This window comes from Eutrigla gurnardus, assembly GCF_963514095.1.
Source record: "Eutrigla gurnardus genome assembly, chromosome: 4".
In the NCBI taxonomy this organism is placed as follows: domain Eukaryota; kingdom Metazoa; phylum Chordata; class Actinopteri; order Perciformes; family Triglidae; genus Eutrigla; species Eutrigla gurnardus.
Window position 1 is genome coordinate 5,379,097 of NC_139918.1, and position 20,627 is coordinate 5,399,723.

Sequence of the window (20,627 nt, forward strand, 5' to 3'; positions counted from 1 at the left end):
GCTGCAGGAAGCCTCGTAACATGGGGCGGTAACTCCACCACTAAGCTATCAGCAAAGTTACTGTCATCATCAAATCAGTCAGATCTACTAGTGTCCTTATGATGGGGCAGTCATATTATACTACTACTAATACTATTAATACGACTTACGCATTCACATAGTCGGCGAGTTTTTGCCAGCTGTCCTTCCTGCATGTTGCAGATGAAACTGTTGCCTTTTGCCTGCATTATATGTTTAACTTCTTCGTATTTCTGTAAGATTATGGTTCGCTCCTCGTACGTGAAATACGCTGCTCCGCTGCCGTAGACTGATCCATGTTTGTGATTGGTCAAATGCTGCAAACGCCGCCTCTTTCATGTGCACGCGCTGATAGCTGGACAGGTAAACCCTTATCTCCGATTGCCTTTGTTAGGGTTACTTATGCTGGATCTCTGAAAGATACCCTGGGTATGTTGAACTCGCTTCGTAGTACAGGCCCCAGGTCTCTGTCAGGAACAGGAAAGCCACATTATTTTCTGTCAACAAGTCAGTCGGAGTGTGAGCCTTGTTCGCTATAGACCGTGCATCTATCAAGCACATTTTCGAGGACACAGGAAACAGTTTGGGTGCGTGAAATAGGCCGGATCACCCACTGACTAGGGCGATCCCGACCGTAACAAGGATGTGAGTGCATGTTGGTGATACTGACTGGGATGGGTAAGGGAGAGTTTGGGAAAAGTGGGAGTAAACCTACCTTTCCACACGGGGAGCTAGCTTTGTTTGTGGGTAAGAGAGGCTTACCTGTGATGACCTGAGCTGACCAGGTGTGGATAATGAGGATGTGCGGTGTGGGATAGTCAGTGCGAGAGAGACGTCCAAATGGAGTAAAATATATTGTCAGTGAGAGTACGTGAACCTCGGCCGTTTGAATGGATACCATCAGGGCGGAAAAGAGATGGACGTTTCCAGAAGAGATTCAAATTGTATATTGTATACAGGATATTGAATCTGTTCTGCAGCTGAATGTTGTGGTAAGGAAGCGCATTTACGCTCCCTCTTCTGCCGTGAGCACCAACCATAGACCAGCGCGCCTGATGGGATGGAGTAGAGCTGGCCAGGGCTACATGTTTTAGCCTAGACCAAGCCGCTGACAGGGCAGTGACTGACACTTACAACCGAGGGCTCTGGTCAGGAGCCCACAGCGTTGTTGAAGCTTAGTGACTCGCAGGATGAACATCCCACCCGTGGTGATGTTGTGAAGTAAGTCTAGGCACTCAGTATCAGGAAGGAAGTTTGCGTTGCTCAGACCCACATGCCAAACATGTTACAACATGCTAAAAACACGCCAGGTTGTGGCGGTCTCAACTGTCAAATCGTTCAGTTACAAAAATCCAAACATCCGGATGACTAAAATTTAAACCAGATTACGACACATACATAAAAGCACATTAATCCTAAAACTGTGCCATTAAAAACCGCCTTAAAACAGATAGAAAAAAATGCGTACTACTGTTCTGTTTGTGCTGCACGTGTTTGGGTGTAGAGACTTGTCTGAACAAAGAGGACCCCACCCCTACTGTGAGTAAGAGGGTTAAATGTGACCAGCAGCCAGAGAGCCAGTGATCTGGCCACAGTAATGTGCGCCACATTACTGTGGCCAGATCACTGGAACCCTGTTGGAACTGGCATTGGCGTTCCGTGGCGTGGCCGCATCCGTCCCAGCTGCATGGGTACCTCAGGACTGATGCGGCCAACGACGGGGGTCAGTGGAGGACTGCGACACCAGAGATGGACAAGGAGGAGGACACGAGGCAGAGAGTGGAAAAGAAAGGGTTTGCCTATCTAATCTGTCCCTACACCTCTCACAGAGGCGATTATCTAGGTGGATGGCCAGGGAGATTAGTTCTTCTAACGAGGGCGTCTCATCCTGGAACACTAACTAGAGGATAGAAACAAAGTGTATTGGCGAACTAACTAGACTGTGAGGCAAGAAGCAGGTTGGCACAAAGCCATCGTCAGCAGAGGCTGGTGAGGAATTGAACACATGGAGGAACTCCCGTACAGGCGGCATAACGGCGCACACCAAGGATCTGGACAGAGAGAAAAAAACAGGTTGAATGTTATAGGTCAAAAAAGCACACAAGAAAAAAAAAAGGGAACGCTCGAAGTACTAGACACTAGGAACAAACACAGAGCAACTACCGAACAAGAGGGACTTAGCAGAGGAGTTGGCTGAGGACCAGAGTCCTTATAGAGAGGTTGAGTACCGAGTAGATACAGGTGTACCCCATTACGGCAGCTTAGTCTGGCACGCCTCCTGTCACAAACCATGCTCTGCAGGAGGTAAGGAACAGAAGAGAAACACAGAGAATGAAAAACAAACTCAAAACAGTTAAAGTTTGCGTTTTCTATCTTGTAAAGTGCATATTCTCATGTTCAACTTGAAACGAGGGATCGATGAAGAGGCTGCAGCTCCTTACCTGCCTATTTAAACTTTCATCTGAATGTTGTTTTAACCTCATTAACATTGTACTGAAGTTATGAGCAGCAAGTCACAGTCCTGGAATAATGGAGCTGCTGGCAGCACAGAGAAGCGAGTATGGATTTATATCAGCTAATACACACAGGCAGGATAATGGTATTGATTTATTGCTGGCTTAATGACACAATGGAACAGGGCCTACAGGCTCGTGGAGGATTTGGCAGTGACCTATGTTCGTTGCTGAGTTACAATCATTTGTTGTGTTTTCATTCTGTCATCAGCCAGTAAAACACTGAGCTGATTAATGGAGGCTGGAAGTGATAAACCAGTAGAAAGAAGAGGGAAGGGGCAAACGTATTTGTTTATTTTGCATTTAGGTTGGACAATTCAATATTCCCGAGAATCAAACATGAGAGAGTTTGTTACAAAAAAAATATGAGGCGGCTACTGCAACAGCTGACAGAAAAATTAAAATATGCAACCGCTCAAACCATCAAATAACAATACGTACAATGAACAATATGTACAATGAAACGGACCAAAGTTAACAAAAGAAATATTTAACTACAGCGAGTCAGCCAGCGTCTGCCACAGCGATGGTGAGAGAGAGAGAGAGAGAGAGAGAGAGACCGCCTACTGCCTACATGCTAGAGAGAGTTAGTGTTTGGGTTCTTTCGTACAGCCTGTCCGTTGCCTGTCATTAGTTTGTTTACATTCATTGTATGTGGTAAGCTTATGGGTGCTGACCTCTTTTTGTTCTTAGGCGTATTTTTGTCAGTTATCTATGCCTCCTTGATTTGTGTATTGGTTTTTTGTCGGCACCTGTGTAGCCTTTTTCTGTTTTATTTACTTGGGCTCTTTTCTTGGTGAATTACTTGACTTTGACCAGAACCCCTCCAGTTGTCGCGTTCCATCTCATTTCATATCCCACTTACAGTATGTCGCTGCTGCTCTCCACAACAAGCTGGGTCGTAACAGATATCAATAGGCCAGGTCAATAGACTAGATCCATTAGTCAATACTTATATAAGACTGTGTGTGTGTGTGTGTGTGTGTGTGTGTGTGTGTGTGCGCGCGCAAATTTGTGGGAAAAAAAAACACAAACAGATTAACAAGAGCTGGTACTACAGGTGACTGTGTAGTTCCTTTTAGAACGAGTGCCTTTGGTCAAGCCACTTTTTCTGTCCGTGCATCTCACACCTGGAATTCAACACCAAACACAATACGTGAACTTCCGACCCTGACCTCTTTCACCAAACATCTCAAAGCTTGGCTATTGGAAGAACAACACTGTTGCCACAATCATGCCTAAACTTGTATATTTGTTTAACTGTTGGGGGTACCTTTTACTTCTCAGGTTCTAGGGCTACGTGCAAGGCAAGACGCACTTATATTGTTAAAATGGGTAATGTCATATGTATTGAGTATTGTGCATTTAAAATAGCACTTAATATGTACTATGCAATCGGGCAACCTGCAATATAATTACGCACCAAACACTTTAACACTATAGCACTCTGCACTTTAATCAGCCTTTTGATATCTAATTTTAGCATTTTAAATACTAGCGAAATATGTATGGTCCCCTGACCCTTGGCAAGTATGTTTCTTGATCCACTGTACGGTTTCATTGTTTTTTGTCTTTTTTCTGTCCTATTATGTTTTCAAGGACATATTTTTCTTTCTCTGTAATTACTTCTGCTCATACTGGCCATTAAGAGTAATTGTTGTACTTGTTGTCATTAATTCTTCTACTTGTTGTCACTGTTGTCTTATTAATCTTATGTTAACATCAACCTGCCGAAGGGACTAAAGATGGAAATTAGCCATTGGCTATAATCTTGCATATTTACATGTATATGTCCATTAATATGTGATATGGAAATGTTGTACTTCTTGATGAGAGATATCTGAACTGAAGACTTACACATGAGAAGGTTTGGTGTGAATGTAAATGTGTCCTGTGTCCTGTGACCTGTGACCTGTGGCCTGTGGCCATTTGTGTGTGTTTTGCAACCCATGTGTGCCTTGCGACATAGTTGTGGTTTATGACCCAGGTGGGGTTTGTGACCCATGCAAGGTTTAGTTAAACATTTGAGTTTACGACTTCCATCCCTGTGAACTGAGTGAAAACACACCCACAGAAGATGGATAAATACCATGTTAGTCTCACAGCACGATGAGTCTTCACCTTGTAACAGACCAGCATGTTGCTCTGTGAATTCTCCTCTTGATCAAGATTAAATCCCTGTTTGGACCTTGAGCTGACTCCGATCTCCTTCCTCCAGTTCTAAAACCATCGGGTAATTATTTTAACAATATGTATTGTCCCTATTTTAAATACATAAACTTTAACTTAAACTTAAATTGGGTCGAGCGATTGTGACATGAAGTGAAGGTTGTGCAAATTGTGCCGAATTTGCACTTTTTGTGTGTTAACAATTGTGAAAAAGTTACACCAGAGTGCTTGGCGAGGTGGCTTAGAATTCGAATCAGGGAGGAGATGAGCAGGTGGCCTCGCCAAAGTGCTGTTTAAGAATATTGAACATGGCATCTGGGTAATGCTCAATGTTGTAGGGGCTGTTTCTCACTTTGATCATTTCCTTTGCTTTGCCTGCAAGTCCTTCCATTATTTCCCCAAAGCATTTCTCTGTTTTTACATGTCTCCTGTGTAGATAAGCTGTCATCTATCCACTCACATACTCTGCATTGGTCAGTATGATCTCCTCTAAATGTGGATGACCAGTGTAAATTTGGTTCGACTATCAGATTGACTTTAGACAGATCAAGTTAATTGGGATTAGTTGTGCAATTAATGAACCCATGGCATGACGTTTGGGGTTCTTTTTTTATGAAATGCCTGAAAGGGGCCATTAGAAATCAACTGTGTAGCAATAGATGCACCATTAATTGCATAATTATATGAGATAGTTGTTCCCCATGTGTGGTACATTGACTGTCATAATTTTCTTCACATTACCAGGGTTTACATTGATGTGCTTTAGAGGTAAGATCTTAAGCCCGAGCCCGACCCGACCGGTATAAAATGTCAATCATTACGTTCGGGTCGGGTCGGGCCGGGCTTCTCTCTCGCTGACTTTTTTTTTTTAATTTATTTATTTATTTTTAATATATGTTTATAGAAATGTATAAACGATGTGTGGAGAATAAGATACTAAACTGAGGATGCGCGCTCTCTCTCTCTGCGCGCTCTCTCTCTCTCCCTCTCCCCGTCTCTCTCTCTGCGCTCTCTCTCTCTCCCTCTCCCCGTCTCTCTCTCTGCGCTCTCTCTCTCTCTCTCTCTCTCTCTCTCTCTCTCTCTCTCTCTCTTAAAGTGCCGCGCTAGATTCGCTAGATATAAAATATGAAATTTCGGGTTTGGTTCGGGCTCGGGCCTGCAAATCAAGTTAATTGCTCGGGTTCGGGCCGGGTCGGGCTTTAATCCCGCGGGCCTGGGTCGGGTCGGGCTGGATTGTTTTAGGCCCGATCTTACCTCTAATGTGCTTCCATCGTGCTCATGGCATGCCACGGTGTTTGGGAGCAGTCAATGGCACCCACATCGACATAAAGCAGCCATCTACCATCTCCATGGACTACATCAAAAGGAAAGGCAAGCATCCCCTTACTGTGCAGGCTGTCTGTGACTACAAGTTCAGATTCATGGATGTGGTGATAAAGTGGCCTGGTAGTGTACATGATACACACGCTGAAAACCAACAAACTACCCCCCGCACAGCTAGCCTTCAACAACCGTCTCAGCAGGGCCCGGATGACTGTGGAAAGGGCATGCCTGATGAAGAGGTAAGACTGCAGCATCAGCAACATCAACACTGTCATCTCGGCCTGTTGTGTGCTTAACAATTTTTCTGAAGACAACAGTGAGGACTACAATGACACCAATGTCCAAGGCACGGACTTGTGATCATTTTTGTGCCAACACCACATCGAACAACGCTAGAGATACGTTGTGTACATAGTTCACAGGCCTGTAGTACTGTTTTATCAAGTATTGTGCTGATGCTGGCAATAAATGGTGAATTCCAAGAAAAGTTTGGATCTGCTTGCAACTTGAATTATTTGATAATACATGAATAGTTTTGTTTGATTTCAATATTGTGATGAGTGAGTTTTTACTTATTATAACAGAAACTGTTACGTGTGCCTGTTACGTACAATGAGTTATGTGCAAATGTATTCAAAATACTTAATTTAACACAAAAACAGTGCAAAAGGTAAAACATTTTTTCAAAAAAGTCACTTTCTGCAGGAAAATTGTACACTAAGGGCCCTAGTTTCGTGGCGCAGCGCAGGGCGGCGCAGGGTGGCGGAGCCGGCGCAATGCAAGTTTCGACCCGCGCAGCCTTGCGCACCGTCAGTTTGGCAGTTTGGTGGATCGCCTGCGCCAGGATGGGTGTGGCGGCGCAGCAGGGGGAGGCGTCACAGATTCAGCTTGGCGTAGCGGAAGTTTCGTGGCAAAAAGCCTCGCCGAGACTGCGCTGAAAGCTCGCCAGCTCCAACCTGGTCTACTTTCGGCGCAAGGCGTAAATAAAGTCCATTCATTCAATGCGAATCACAGCTGGCGGAGTGGAAGTTTGGCTGACGGCGCGCAGTGCGCACACGTCACCAAGACCTCACAGGCAGGTTTACACAGTTCCAGGCACATTTAAATGCAATAAATAATCACAACAAACACTATTTAATGCAACTAATTGAATCAACACGTGAATTTATATCTATATAGATTGTCCCGTCACATCTGACGTCAGATCAAAGGCGGATGGCACGCATAACGGAAACTCAGCCTCTCGGACCAAAACATCTCCCTCTCTCTCTCCTGTTTTTTATAATATCGGCATTGTTATTATTATGATACGCGCGCACAGCGCGTGATGCGCGTGGTGGGAGCGGCGGCGCTGCTTCTGTCATCGGGTTGTCAAGTGACGGAACTTGCACTGAACCTCCCCTAACGCATTAAAGGAGAGGAGAGGAGCTCATTTGATTGGTGAAGATCTGAATCGGCTGTATTAATCCCAGTCCACGCCTCGTCTCCTCCTCGTCTCCCACTCACGCCTTCTTCTCCTCCCTCTTTCCCACTTGCGCCGGTGGGCGAGACGGGAGGTTTGCCTGCGCGAGCCTGCGCGGTGCATGAAACTTGCAAAGTCCAGGCGGACACACCCCGTCGGCGCGGCGCAGGTGCGCTGAAAGCTGACTGCGCCTGGTCTACGAAACTAAGGCCCTAACACTAACCCTAAAGGTTATAGTAGTGTGGCTGTGTCAGACTGTCCTCATGAGCAGGAGAGTAGTGCCAAGGGGTGAAGTGGTGAAGCTGTGCTGACCTCTGAACAGAGGGCTGCATGGCTGTAAACACTTGAAAGATGCATTGGATTTCCTGCTGCCGATGCTCTTCCATTTCACTTCCATCTCCACCTCCTGCTGGTGGCGGAACTGATCGCCTTCCATAAAGTAAAGTAAAGTTGTGTTGTTGCCTTTGTGCATCTATAAAGGCCTCCATCCTATCCCTGACATCGCTCTGTGTCCTCTTCCTCTTCCTGCTGGATGAGGGTCTTGCAATGAGGGACTTGGTGCTGGTAGGGTTAGAGGTGGCAGGAGATGCACTCCTATCAGATAGGCAGATAGGTAATCAACACAAGCGGGCAGGGCAGTCTAGACACCAGACACAACAGGTTATCACAAGGAAAAGGATGTATCTAAACAGGAAATCAACAAACACAAGACAGAACTACAAAAAAGAGGGGACAGCAAACCTAGCAAAACCCAAGATCATGAAAGAACCCCCCTTTGAGCATAATCAACCAAAATAAAGCTAGTTAGCAGTTAACCGTCAGTGAGATAGAGTCTACGCAAGTTTACTTCTTGCTTAGCAACCACAATAACTCAGCTGGCCCGTTGGAGTAGAAGCTCTCTCAGTGAACAGCTTTGTAGAAAGTATCCAGGTCAATGCATCATATGTAACGGGTGTCTGGATCTTCTTTACTATACTTCATAAGCACCCTGTAAAACTATGGTGCTGCAATGATAGCGGACAGCCAACAGTCTCTGCATTGTGTATTTGATGGTGATGGACTAACGGGCGGCGTTAATGTGAACAGGCGATGCTCACGGGAGACGTTAACGTACTCCAACCATGGCTTTTCATGCTTAAAAGCATGTTGGGAAAATCACCTGGAAGATACAAGCTAGGTCTTTTTAAAATTATTCACTATAAAATTAAAATAATAATCAAAGTAAACTTACAATACTTTCTGTTTTGCCAAGTTCAATAATCGCTAGAAAATTACAGGACCAACAGTTAAACTTTGACAAAGATTGATTGAAGATTGATTTCAAGCTTTAATTAAATAAATTACACCAATAAATGATTGATAAAATTAGATCACTCAAATTAATAATCACTTTGGACGTCAATATAAATACTATTTCTCTTAGAAATTATATTTACAGATTTGATAACAGTCACACCCACACACTCACCTGGAGGATACAAGCCCGGTTAATTTGTTTCCCTGGTGAAGGATTTTTATAGCTCTGACGTTACTATGGATACAATAACCTTCTATGAAATATAAAATCACAGCACAAAAATAGGAAAATAACACAAATATACAATGATGGCAGAGGAGCTGCCTGCACATCTTCTGTTGGATCTTCTGTTCTGAAGAGAGATCCAAGATGGCGCCGTTGTGTGTGGCTGGCCGTCTACCTCTGCTACCTTTTTTATGTATTGTCCTGTTTTTATCGTTTTTATCACACAAAGTGTCATCACTACTGGTGTATGATCGCCTGAGTCTCTTAAAAATCCGCGATTATGTGGACAAACCACCGATCCAGGACCTTAACGACCAGACTAAGCCACCGCCACCTGTTATGGCGTCTGTACCCTCTTACCTATGGCGTCTACCTGTTCAGTTACCACGCAACAGCCGTCGAAGAAGACGAGGAAAGAGAGGTGGAGTAATATGCCGATTGAAAGCTCACCTAGCCTCGTCCTCCACGTACAACGATCGCCACCCGCTGTTTGGTCTCCCTAGGGACTGCGCCGGTTACAGCATCCGAGGCTCCGCGGATCACTCCTACCGATGGCTGCTCCCGGCCGTACCGGAGGCCGGGTGCCCACTTCCCTGCCGCCGACCCGTGAGAATCCGCAGATGGGGCTGCACGCTGGAGAATCTCCGTCCGGTTAACCCGGCCTCCCAACAGACGGATCGGCGTTTGGTTCGCATGGCTCTCATCAACGCCAGATCCGTTGTGAATAAGACGTTCATCTTGAATGACTTTTTCACTTCGCACTCCTTGGATTTCCTCCTGTTGACTGAAACCTGGTTGAAACCAGGTGAAATCAGCGCTTTCTCAGAGCTCCTCCCACCCAGCTGTTCTTTCTTCAGCTCCCCGCGATTGTCGGGGCGAGGCGGGGGACTTGCTGCTGTGTTCAATGACAGTTTTAAATGTCGGCTTCTTCCCACAGGTGCATACTCCTCTTTTGAGCTGCAATTGTTTGTGGTGGAGTTTGCAAGTCCTGTCTTGTGTGCAGTTGTCTACCGCCCTCCGAAATATAATAAGGGCTTTATTCAGGAGTTCTCTGAGTTTCTGGCCGACATTCTCCCAAAATATGACAAGCTCCTGATCTGTGGGGATTTTAATGTTCACGTTTGCTGTCCGTCTGACCAATTAGCCACTGACTTCAAAAGCCTGTTGGCAACTTTTAATTTAATTCAATCAGTGGATAAACCAACACACCATCTTGGCCACACATTGGACCTTGTTATTTCATTTGGGCTCTCACTTTCCCTCAAAGAGATTTCTGAGACTGCAATCTCAGATCATCTCCCGGTTGTTTTTGAAGTGATAGCGCCCCAACCAATCAGTAAACGTCTTGCTCCATCCCGTCAGCGGCGTATCATCACTCCCTCTACGGCTGATGAATTTGCTGCTGCGTTCAATGACTCACAGTTCTTTGCCTTGAACAGCTTGGCTTCTCCTCTCTGTCCTGATAATTTTCTCTCCTCCTTCCACTCCACCTGTGCTGGAATCCTGGACACTATTGCCCCTTTTAGGCAAAAATCTGCCAAACCAAGAACGGACCCCTGGTTGAACGACGCCACCCGTGTCATCAGGCATCGTTGCAGGCAGGCGGAACGCAGATTGAAGAAGGACAAACTGCATGTGTCTCTGGAAATATTAAGGGACTGCCTCACTGACTATCAGAGTGCTGTACGTGAAGCAAAATCTCAGTACCTCTCCAATATTATTTCTACCAGCAGTCACTGTCCCAAGGTGCTATTTGATACAATTAATTCTGTTGTTAACTGTGACGCCGCAGCTCGTGTCCGCGTTGGCACGTGTCCTTAGTTGGCCGCACCAAACTTTTTATATGCAGGTTTAATAATTAATGGGCGTGTGTTCATAATTTGCATGTTTCCCCCCCATCAATATACATTCTCATGGACGGTGTTAAAGTGTGGGGTTTGCGTGTGTTTAAACAGATGGGTGCACACATTTTGTGAAACCATGCCAAACTTTTCACCCACATTTTATTCATTCTTTCAATCATTCAATCGTGATATAATTCCGTTTTGTTACTATGAAATATTGATCACACCTGGAAGTTTAAGGTTTGTACATAATGGGGCGTAAGAAAATTTGTGATTGTTGTACTAGCTGTGTTTATTCATTGTGTTAAAAGCACAACACGCCTTACCGTTGTATGAGTCGTTCTCTTCCTGCTGTGTTAGGAAGCGGGCGCCTGTGCTGGGACGGTTTTATGGTTCGGGCGCGTTCATGACTGAAGCACGCGCATCGGCGCTAAATCAATTATCGGTATTTAAATATGAACTGTGAATGTAGTGGCATGTGTCCATGCATGAATATTAATTGTAAGGCCTGATCTAGGGATATTTATTGTAGGTACCTTTTTAACTCTGTTTAACGCATATTGGTGTGATAAAACGTAAACACCCCTGTCTGATATGAGGACAATGGTATGAACCAATTGGGAATGTTCTGTCTACCTTTATAAAAGGGATGTGTTTTAGTGGGGGTGGGGGGACCCTCTTGATGGAGGAAGCAAAGCTGTGCTTACCTATACCCTCAGCGAAATGAGGTGTTTTGTCACTTAAAGCGGAAGTGATAGAAGTGCTTTGGTTTAGCTTATCATAGCTCTAGCCTTTGTATAAAAAGTATTTTTTTTCTCTTTTTTCCCATTTTTGCATTATTTTCCGTATGGATATCCTAAAACACCTGGTGGTGAAAAATAAATTGCAGCATAAACCTAACTTTTGCCTCACTGCTGATTTTTGTGCCAACCCTTGAGACCGTCGACACACCACCTTTTAACATTAACCCATGCACCTCTGCTGTGACTGACATTTCACTCGCCACTTGTGAAACATTTCTTCATCATTTTGTTGACAAAGTGGATTCTGTCAGAAAAAACACCAGTAAGAGTGTCATAATGAATATCAATAGGGATCTGCTCGTTGTCCCAGCTCATTCTGCTGTGTTGGACCAGTTTGAGTTGGTTTCCCTCATTTCTCTTGGTGATGTAGTGAAATCTTTGAAACCTACTAATTGCCCATTGGATATTGTCCCGGCCAAAGTGCTGAAAATGGTTTTTAATACTGTTGGGCCCAGTCTCCTGTTTTTTATTAACTCCTGCCTCAGATTAGGAACTGTCCCAGCTGCCTTTAAACATGCTGTGTTCCCCTTCTTAAAAAGCCTAATCTTGACCCCTCAGTGTCATCAAACTTTAGACCTGTTTCCAATCTGCCCTTTCTTTCTAAGGTTTTAGAAAAAGTTGTTTTTATACAATTACAGTCCTTTCTTGAAGACAACTCTGTCCTTGAGAAATTCCAATCTGGGTTCAGGTCTCGTCACAGCACTGAATCTGCACTGTTAAAGGTGCACAACGACATTGCTCTCTCTGTGGATGCTAAGTGCCCTGTTGTCTTAGTGCTGCTCGATCTCACAGCAGCATTTGACACGGTGGACCATTCAGTCCTCCTTTCACGTCTTAGCAATTATGTTGGAATCCATGGCACTGTATTAAAGTGGTTTTCATCTTATTTATCCAGTAGAACCTTCTCCGTAATGGTTGCTGACCTGTCCTCTCCCAGTGCTCCTCTCTCCTGTGGAGTCCCACAAGGATCTATTCTGGGCCCTATACTCTTTTCATTGTACATGCTACCACTTGGGTCAATTATAGCCAGACACATCCTTTCCTTTCACTGTTATGCAGATGACCTACAAATCTATCTGCCAGTGAAGCCTAACAGTAACAGTGCACAATGTTCTTTATCTGATTGTATCGCTGATATTAAGCTATGGCTGACCCAAAATTTTCTTCATTTAAATGATGATAAAACTGAATTTATTATGTTTGGAGATGATGTGACAGCTGGCTTTGGCACCTTGTCTTCAAATCTCAGTTCAACTGTACGAAATCTGGGAGTGACCTTTGACAGTCACCTGATGTTTGACAAACATATCTGCAATGTTGTCAGGACAAGTTTTTTCCAATTACATCTTCTTGCTAAAGTTAAAATGTTTTTAAGCCGTCATGACCTTGAGAAAGCCATCCATGCATTTATAAGTTCAAGGCTCGACTACTGTAACGCACTTTATGTTGGCGTCTCCAAGTCCTCTCTTAGTCGCCTTCAGCTTGTGCAAAACGCTGCTGCCCGTCTTTTAACCAACACTAACAGACATATGCACATCACTCCTGTTCTTAACTCCCTTCATTGGCTTCCTGTCCTGTATAGAATTGATTTTAAACGTTTAATGTTTGTTTTTAAAGCTCTTAACGGCCTCGCCCCATCGTATTTATCTGAGCTTTTAACCGTTCGTAATCCTGGTAGAGCTCTGAGGTCAGTTAACCAAAGATTGCTAGAAGTGCCCAGGTCAAAATATAAACACTGGGGGGACCGGGCCTTTTCTGTTGCTGCTCCCAGGCTCTGGAATAAGCTCCCCACTGAGATGCGTCTTATTTCTGACGTGGGCCTCTTCAAGGCTAAGCTAAAAACCTATTTATTTAAGATGGCTTTTAATACTCAGTAGCGTGATGACACTTCTTATCTTTTTTTTCACTTTCACTGTTTTAATTGTTTTTAATTGTCTTTATTGTCTTTATTTTCTTTTTGCTCTTTTTATTTATTACCTGCTGTAAAGCACTTTGGTACGCCGAAAGGTCTGTTGTAAAGGGCTGTATAAATAAAGTACATTTACATTTACATTTACATCTGATCGAATTCAATCACACACGTTCACACGCCGCTGGCTGATGGCGTACTGACAGTATCTTGCCCAAGGACACTTGGCAGGCAGACTGGAAGAGCATGGATTTGAACCACGACTCGCTCTACCTTTGACCCACAGCATATGTTGCACTAGGTCAGACACTAATGGCACAGTATTGTCTTCCTACAGATGATGTTGAAAACATCCTTCTCGAATGGTGGCCATTCATGGTTAAAGATACCCATGCTTTCGTCTCCGCTTGCTCCGTCACACCAGCCTCGGGTCTCCTGCACCCCTTCCCATGCTTTCTCGTCCCTGGTCACACATTGCTGTCGACTTTGTCACTAGATAGCCCGTATCAGAAGGTAACAACACTATACTTACCATCATAGAGAGGTTCCCTAAGACAGTACATTTCAGGCCTCTCCCTAAGCTTCCTTCAGCCTGCAGAGACTGCAGACCTTTTAGTGCACCATTTGTTCAGGATCCATGGGATTCTCCGGGATATTGTTTCGGACTGGGGTCTGCAGTTTTCCTCGCAGGTCTGGAAGACATTCTGTCATGCTTTGGAGGCCACGATGAGCCTATCATCTGGTTACCACCCACAGACCAACGGACAGAAGGAGCGGGTAAACCAGGATCTGGAGATGGCCCCCCGGTTTGTCGCTGCACGCCATTGCTCCTCCTGGTGTAATCATCTGCCTTGGGTCGAGTGTGCCCACAACTCCCTCAGGTATGTCACCCTTTATGGCTTCATGTGGCTTCCAACCCCCCCTGTTTCCTGCACAGGAAGAGTAAGTTGCTGGATTGTTGCATATTTAACTTTTACCCAGAAACCAAGTGTTTCTTAAGTTTAGTCAAATTCATTCTAGTTTTAGTCTCCTGAGCCGATGACTGCATCATCAGTTTTCTTTCTTGTCCTGTGGGTCTGAAATAGCTGGCATCGACATATTTGGAGAGGCTGAAATGGCTTTGGAGTATATCTGAAGTATTACCTGGGACTGACAGGAAAACATGATTTGACATGGATGAATGCCCATGCATAGCCCCACCCTCACCTCTTCCTCTTTGACACAGTTGCCTCAATCCCGTCTGGCCTCCAGGATTATTTTCTGGTTATATAGAATTTTAGAATAGATTATGCCTAGTTGGTAATGGCAGTGAAAACATACCTTTAAGAAGCAGTTAGAGCCACCATTGTAAGTAAGATGGATTCCTCACTGATCACTGTAATTGGAACACCCTCATAAAATAGGCTAGCTGTGAACAAATGGTCAATGAACACAGAAACAATTTAACAAAACTAAAATATGTTTGGGCGTAAAAACATCACAAACAAATCCCACAGTACCACAGACCTAACACACCAGTCTCCTGGGTCCACTATTTGTTTGGGGAGTGTTTCTATCAATTGTTTCTGAGCTTGAGCTTTTTGTCTTATTCTCCTCCCTGATCATTAACTCTCCTATCATTTCAGATCCTGTTACCCTCACCTGAACTTCCATTTACACACTTGATCCTAATTAACTCACCTGAGCATCCATTTCATTTTACACACCTGGTCCTTATTATTTTTCTATCAGTCGGTTGTTTTCCAGCTACTTTGCTGTAGTCTGCTGGGGGAGCAGCATTTACACACCTCATCCTCATCAACTCACTAGAGCATCCATGAACAAACCTGGGCTACAGTCGGAAAGTCAAACAATTACGCTTTTCCTCAGAGGGGAAAACGCCATGAGGTGAAAGAGAAAGATAGCCACGGTGCTCAGATAATTCAACTGTCCTTTCACTAAGCTATATTATTAAAATGCTTTTGCTGATGACTGACAGCTGATGATTGACGTGGGTCTGCGACGGAGAAACTACAGTGATGGACTCCAAAAAGCACATGGTCCACTTCACCCCATGTTGTTTGTTCTATAAACAGCTGGTTCAGGTCCAGCAGCTCCTCCTTCCTGCTGCCAGTAAACCAACAGACCAACACTGTTCAACCACACATGGAAAATCAATTACACTGTTCAATATCAATATTCACAATGTGCAATAATGTAGATTACCTGATTTCACCTGAGCTTACATTAATACACCTGGTCCTCGTTTACTCACATGGGCTTACATTAATACACCTGGTCCTCGTTTACTCATCTGGGCTTACATTAATACACCTGGTCCTGATTAACTCATCTGGGCTTACATTAATACACCTGGTCCTGATTAACTCACCTGGGCTTACATTAATACACCTTGTCCTGATTAACTCACCTGGGCTTATATTAATACAGCTGGTCCTGATTAACTCACCTGGGCTTACATTAATACACCTGGTCCTGATTAACTCACCTGGTCTTATATTAATACACCTGGTCCTCATTCACTCACCTGGGCTTACATTAATACACCTGGTCCTGATTAACTCACCTGGGCTTATAGTAATACACCTGGTCCTCATTTACTCACCTAAGCTTACATTAATACACCTGGTCCTGATTAAATCACCTGGGCTTACATTAATACACCTGGTCCTTATTAACTTACCTGAGCTTACATTAATACACCTGGTCCTGATTAACTCACCTGGGCTTATATTAATACACCTGGTCCTCGTTAACCCACCTGAAGTTGCATTAATACACCTGGTCCTCGTTAACCCACCTGAAGTTACATTAATACACCTGGTCCTTGTTTACTCATCTGACTGTACATTAAAGGGGCCCTATTATGCTATTTTTCCACAAGTTAATATAAGTTATTGATGTCTCCAAACCTGGTCTTTGAATTCCTCAACCGGAAAAAACAATCGGAACATGTATTTCGGAGTGGATCACACTCCTCATTTTCAGCTTTTTTGCCCCACTTTTTCAAACGGGTGATTCTGTCGGGGTGTTGTCAGGGTTTCGGGCTAGGAAGCAGGAGGTGAGGACCCAAATGCAGGTAAAAGGTTTTATTTAACTCCTTAACTAATTACAAAACCAAAACTAAGACAAAAAACAAAGTATCAAACCAAAGAACCACGAGGGCAAAAACGACTATCAAAGAAACACTTACGAAACAGGAACCAAAACACGAAGGGACACGGGAGGCAGAAACAAATAAATCCAAGGACAAGACGTGGGGCAGCAGACAGGGAGTGACAGACAGCATCATCGACATACGACAATGATCCAACATGAGACAGGGGAAACACACAGACTATATACACACAGGGAGGCAGGGAGCTGACGAAGGACAGGTGAAACACATCAGGGCAGGCATGGTAATCAACACGAGAGGGAGGGGGAGTCAAGACAGCGGAAACAACAAGGACCAGGAAGTACGAGACAGGGAATCACACCAAGGGCAAAATTACAAAATAAACCAGGGAATCAAAATCAAGAAAACACAGATCAAAACAAACACAGATCATGACAGGTGTAGCCTTATGCTAATGATGACCCCCGACCCCGCTCCTACTGAGGAAGTGGTTGTGTCTCTCCGCCCCGTGCTGTCCGCGTCCAGCTTGTTGCCATGGTTATGGTTCTACGCTACAAACTAACAGCGGTCCAGCCGTACCGCTTCGAACCGGACTCCGACCCAGAACCAGGACCAGCTCCTGTAGAAGTTCCGACGCCGCGGATGCAGCAGGACGTTTCTGAATGGTTAGTTAACATGTTTGTGTAACGTTTTGGACGGTAACTCGATGTGTGTTAGCGTAGCTAGCGCTAGCCACAATGACGCTCATGCTGCGTTCTTCGCTCTATAAGTAATGTATCTGCCTATTTCGGCAACAATTAATATCGTTAGTAGTGCCGTGTTGTTGACAGTTCACAGTTGCATGTTTTCCAAATGGGGAACATTATATTTAAATGGATGAAAACCCGATGAAAACAGCGTCCTGTATGCGGGCAGTTTGTTTACATCACATTAACGGGATTAAAAACTTGATCCTCTACACATAAAGATATACAAGGAACGGGATTTGGTCAGTATCATGTCGTCCTCCAGAATTAGGTGCTGAATTGTGAATTATAGGCTGTGTGCTGTGTTTTATAAACGTGATTGTGCTCCATCTCAACATTATGTGCTAAACTTACTGTTACAAAATTCAAACATGAGGTTTACACCTCAGCTTGTCAGCAAAGTCAGTCAGGTTACCATATTAACAAGATTTGTTGTTGAAATGCTCAAATTCTGTACTATATTCATCTAGGTGACCATGTGGGAATTGTGCAACAGCCTTCAGACACCGAACATGTCTGCTGCATGGAGACACCACGGGTAATGTTACTTTGTTACACCAAGTTGTCTGTTGAGATTATTATTCACATAACATGACGATTATCATGATTCACACTAGGTAAGAAGACCGATGCAGCAGCTGGAGGAGGAAGAGGCTTGCATGGTGGGACATCCTGGTTACCGTCTGTCTGAATGTTCTCTCTCCAAAATGCATGAAATATACAGCTGGTTATGGTGCTTTACACGTAAGAGGAATACAGCAGTCTGTTGTTTGTTTATCAATTGTGTTTTATAAAAATAAATCCCTCTATGCAACATATTATGCAGTCTTCCTGACCATTACTTCAGTAATATTAACCATGACACATTTTACAATTACTGTAAACACTTTATTGTCTCAACAGCAGTTGAAGTTCACAGTTATCTCAGAACACAAACGCAAACTGTTTGTGGCCGACTCTGCAGGGTCATATCAAGCTCTTCTGGAGTCAAGGAAGAGCTGCCCTCCAAAGTATCCTCCTCCTCTACCGGCTCCTTATTGGAGTGGTTGTGAAACGGGTCTGGAACCATGGCTGCCACCAAAGTCCTTGCAGGACACAGTAGCTGTAACAGAGTTGTATGGAGGAATGAAACCCATGATATCACATAATAGAAATACACATCTGCACAACTACTAGTAGTTGCTGTTAAACCTGATCTAAAGTAGGCTACATGTCAGGCTACACACCTTTACTTGGGTAAGGAGCCTGTAGTCCTCCTAGACAGGTGAGTGCCAACAGTAGCTGTGGTGGGTCGCTGTGGGACGCGGATGTGAGCTGCTGCTCTGCAAGCAGACAGACAGTCAGACAGACAGACAGAGTTTACGAATACATCTGAAATGTGGAACACGTTACTATTTCACTATAACTGATGTTGTGACGCTCCAATAGCTCGTAAAATCCCTTCGCTAGCAGTGCAAAAAGAAACGTTTGGTGACGTCGTCTTTGCATCGGCGTGTATAAACAAACACAGATCAGCTGCTCTTGCTGCCGCATTCAAGCTACAAAACGTTCCCAAGCAAACTGATGTCTAGCGTTATTTTACAGGTTTGGGCCCCCGCAGTACTACGTAACGCTTACGGTCCTCAACATCAATACAATGGAAGCTTTTAACACAACACGCCAATGCTAACTTTAGCGCAACACGCCAATGCTAACACACCAATGAACTATGTGCTGAATTGGGCCCAGTATTAGAGAGGGCAACACGCCGGAACAATGCCATTCCGGTGCAGATTCAGGTCCTGACGACTCAGCTAAGTGTTTTACATACATATTATATATAATCAATTTCATAAAGACCTTCTTTTGATCTAATATAATTCTGTTTCATCTAATCCTATAGGTCTGGTATATCACAGCCGTCCCTAAGCGCAATAATGCCTGCCGTTTTGGACGGCATTAATAATATGGGTAGTAGATACATCAGGTTTCCCTACACTGTGCAAGAACAGGCCGAAATTAAAATGCAATTTGCAATAATGTCCATATAATAATGTTTCCCTAATGTAATCGGTGCAATTGACTGCACTCATATTGCAATAAGGGCTCCATATGAAAACCTCATATGTTTGTTTATGTCAATAGAAAACAAGTACACTCAATTAATGTACAGGTCATATGCAACTCAAATATGACCCGAACAAAATTGTGGCACGCTGGCCTGGCTCAACACATGATTCATTCATATTCATCATCATCATCATCATCATCATCATGAGATTTCTCACATTTAAAATAAATCACATCAAAGTCAAACTTCCTCAAATACTCAAGCAATACATTAAATACATGTTGGTAAAGGAGCAGAAAGATGTCATTTACCTTCAGATCAGACCACTTTTTTGTAAGTTTCGCCACCGTCCGCTCCTCCGTCCCACTGACGCCGTTGACAGCAGCAGCAATGTGTTGCCACTCACACTGCTTCTTTTTATTCGTGGTCCCGCTGCTGTGGTCACTAAATACAATTATTTTCCGGGCCCCCACCTCCCCAACAAGTGTCTCTTTATCCGTTTCTGAAAAGTTACGTTTCTTCGCTTTTTTTCTGGCCTGTCGCCGTGATTCACCACACGGAAACGATTGCATGCCGGCTCATTAATATGGTAAAAAGTGGGCGTGTACAGGGCGGGATTCAGGTACGCACACTTGTAGGTGATCTGTGATTTATAAAGGAAACATTGCGTACAGCTTGCCTGCGCACAGTTTCATAAATCTTAATATTTTTTGCCGCACGCAAACTTCGGCTTTTTGGCGTACGTACACTTTTAGTAAGGATCCTACGCACAGTTTTATAAATGAGGCCCCTGGTCCTCATTTACTCACCTGGCTGAGGAACCTGTATATACAGTAAATGTACTGTCCTCAGTTGGAATTTAATTGGGGTTCCATTTACACACAGTTACAGTTTCTCACTGTGTCTATTACACTGAGTTCTGAACAACCTGGATTAATTTGTGGGTCCACTATCACAAAGGCTGACTTTTTTATTGCCCAGTAGGACCCTTGATCTTTTGCTTTTCAAATGTCATTGCCATCTTTGTGTCCATCCCCCAGCCTAATGACATGGCTCATCCTTTTCAAATACTGTGAAATGAGTGATGGAGCTTGGAAAAAGGGACAAAAGCAAAAAGTCATATATGTGATGATGATGATGTCTACAATAC

At 44.1% G+C, this 20,627-nt stretch overlaps 2 long non-coding RNA genes across 2 annotated transcripts; one reads left to right on the top strand and one right to left on the bottom strand.

Moving 5' to 3' along the window:
• Positions 1–16,723: 16,723 nt before the first annotated feature.
• LOC311011716 lies at positions 16,724–18,245 on the top strand. The gene is made up of 3 exons (XR_014596940.1): positions 16,724–17,346; positions 17,898–17,965; positions 18,045–18,245. It is a non-coding gene; the product is annotated as an uncharacterized lncRNA (long non-coding RNA).
• A 56-nt stretch (positions 18,246–18,301) lies between these two features.
• On the bottom strand, positions 18,302–19,867 carry LOC311011837. The gene is made up of 3 exons (XR_014596947.1): positions 19,789–19,867; positions 18,654–18,749; positions 18,302–18,529 (listed from the first exon to the last, which is right to left on the bottom strand). It is a non-coding gene; the product is annotated as an uncharacterized lncRNA (long non-coding RNA).
• Positions 19,868–20,627: the final 760 nt, after the last annotated feature.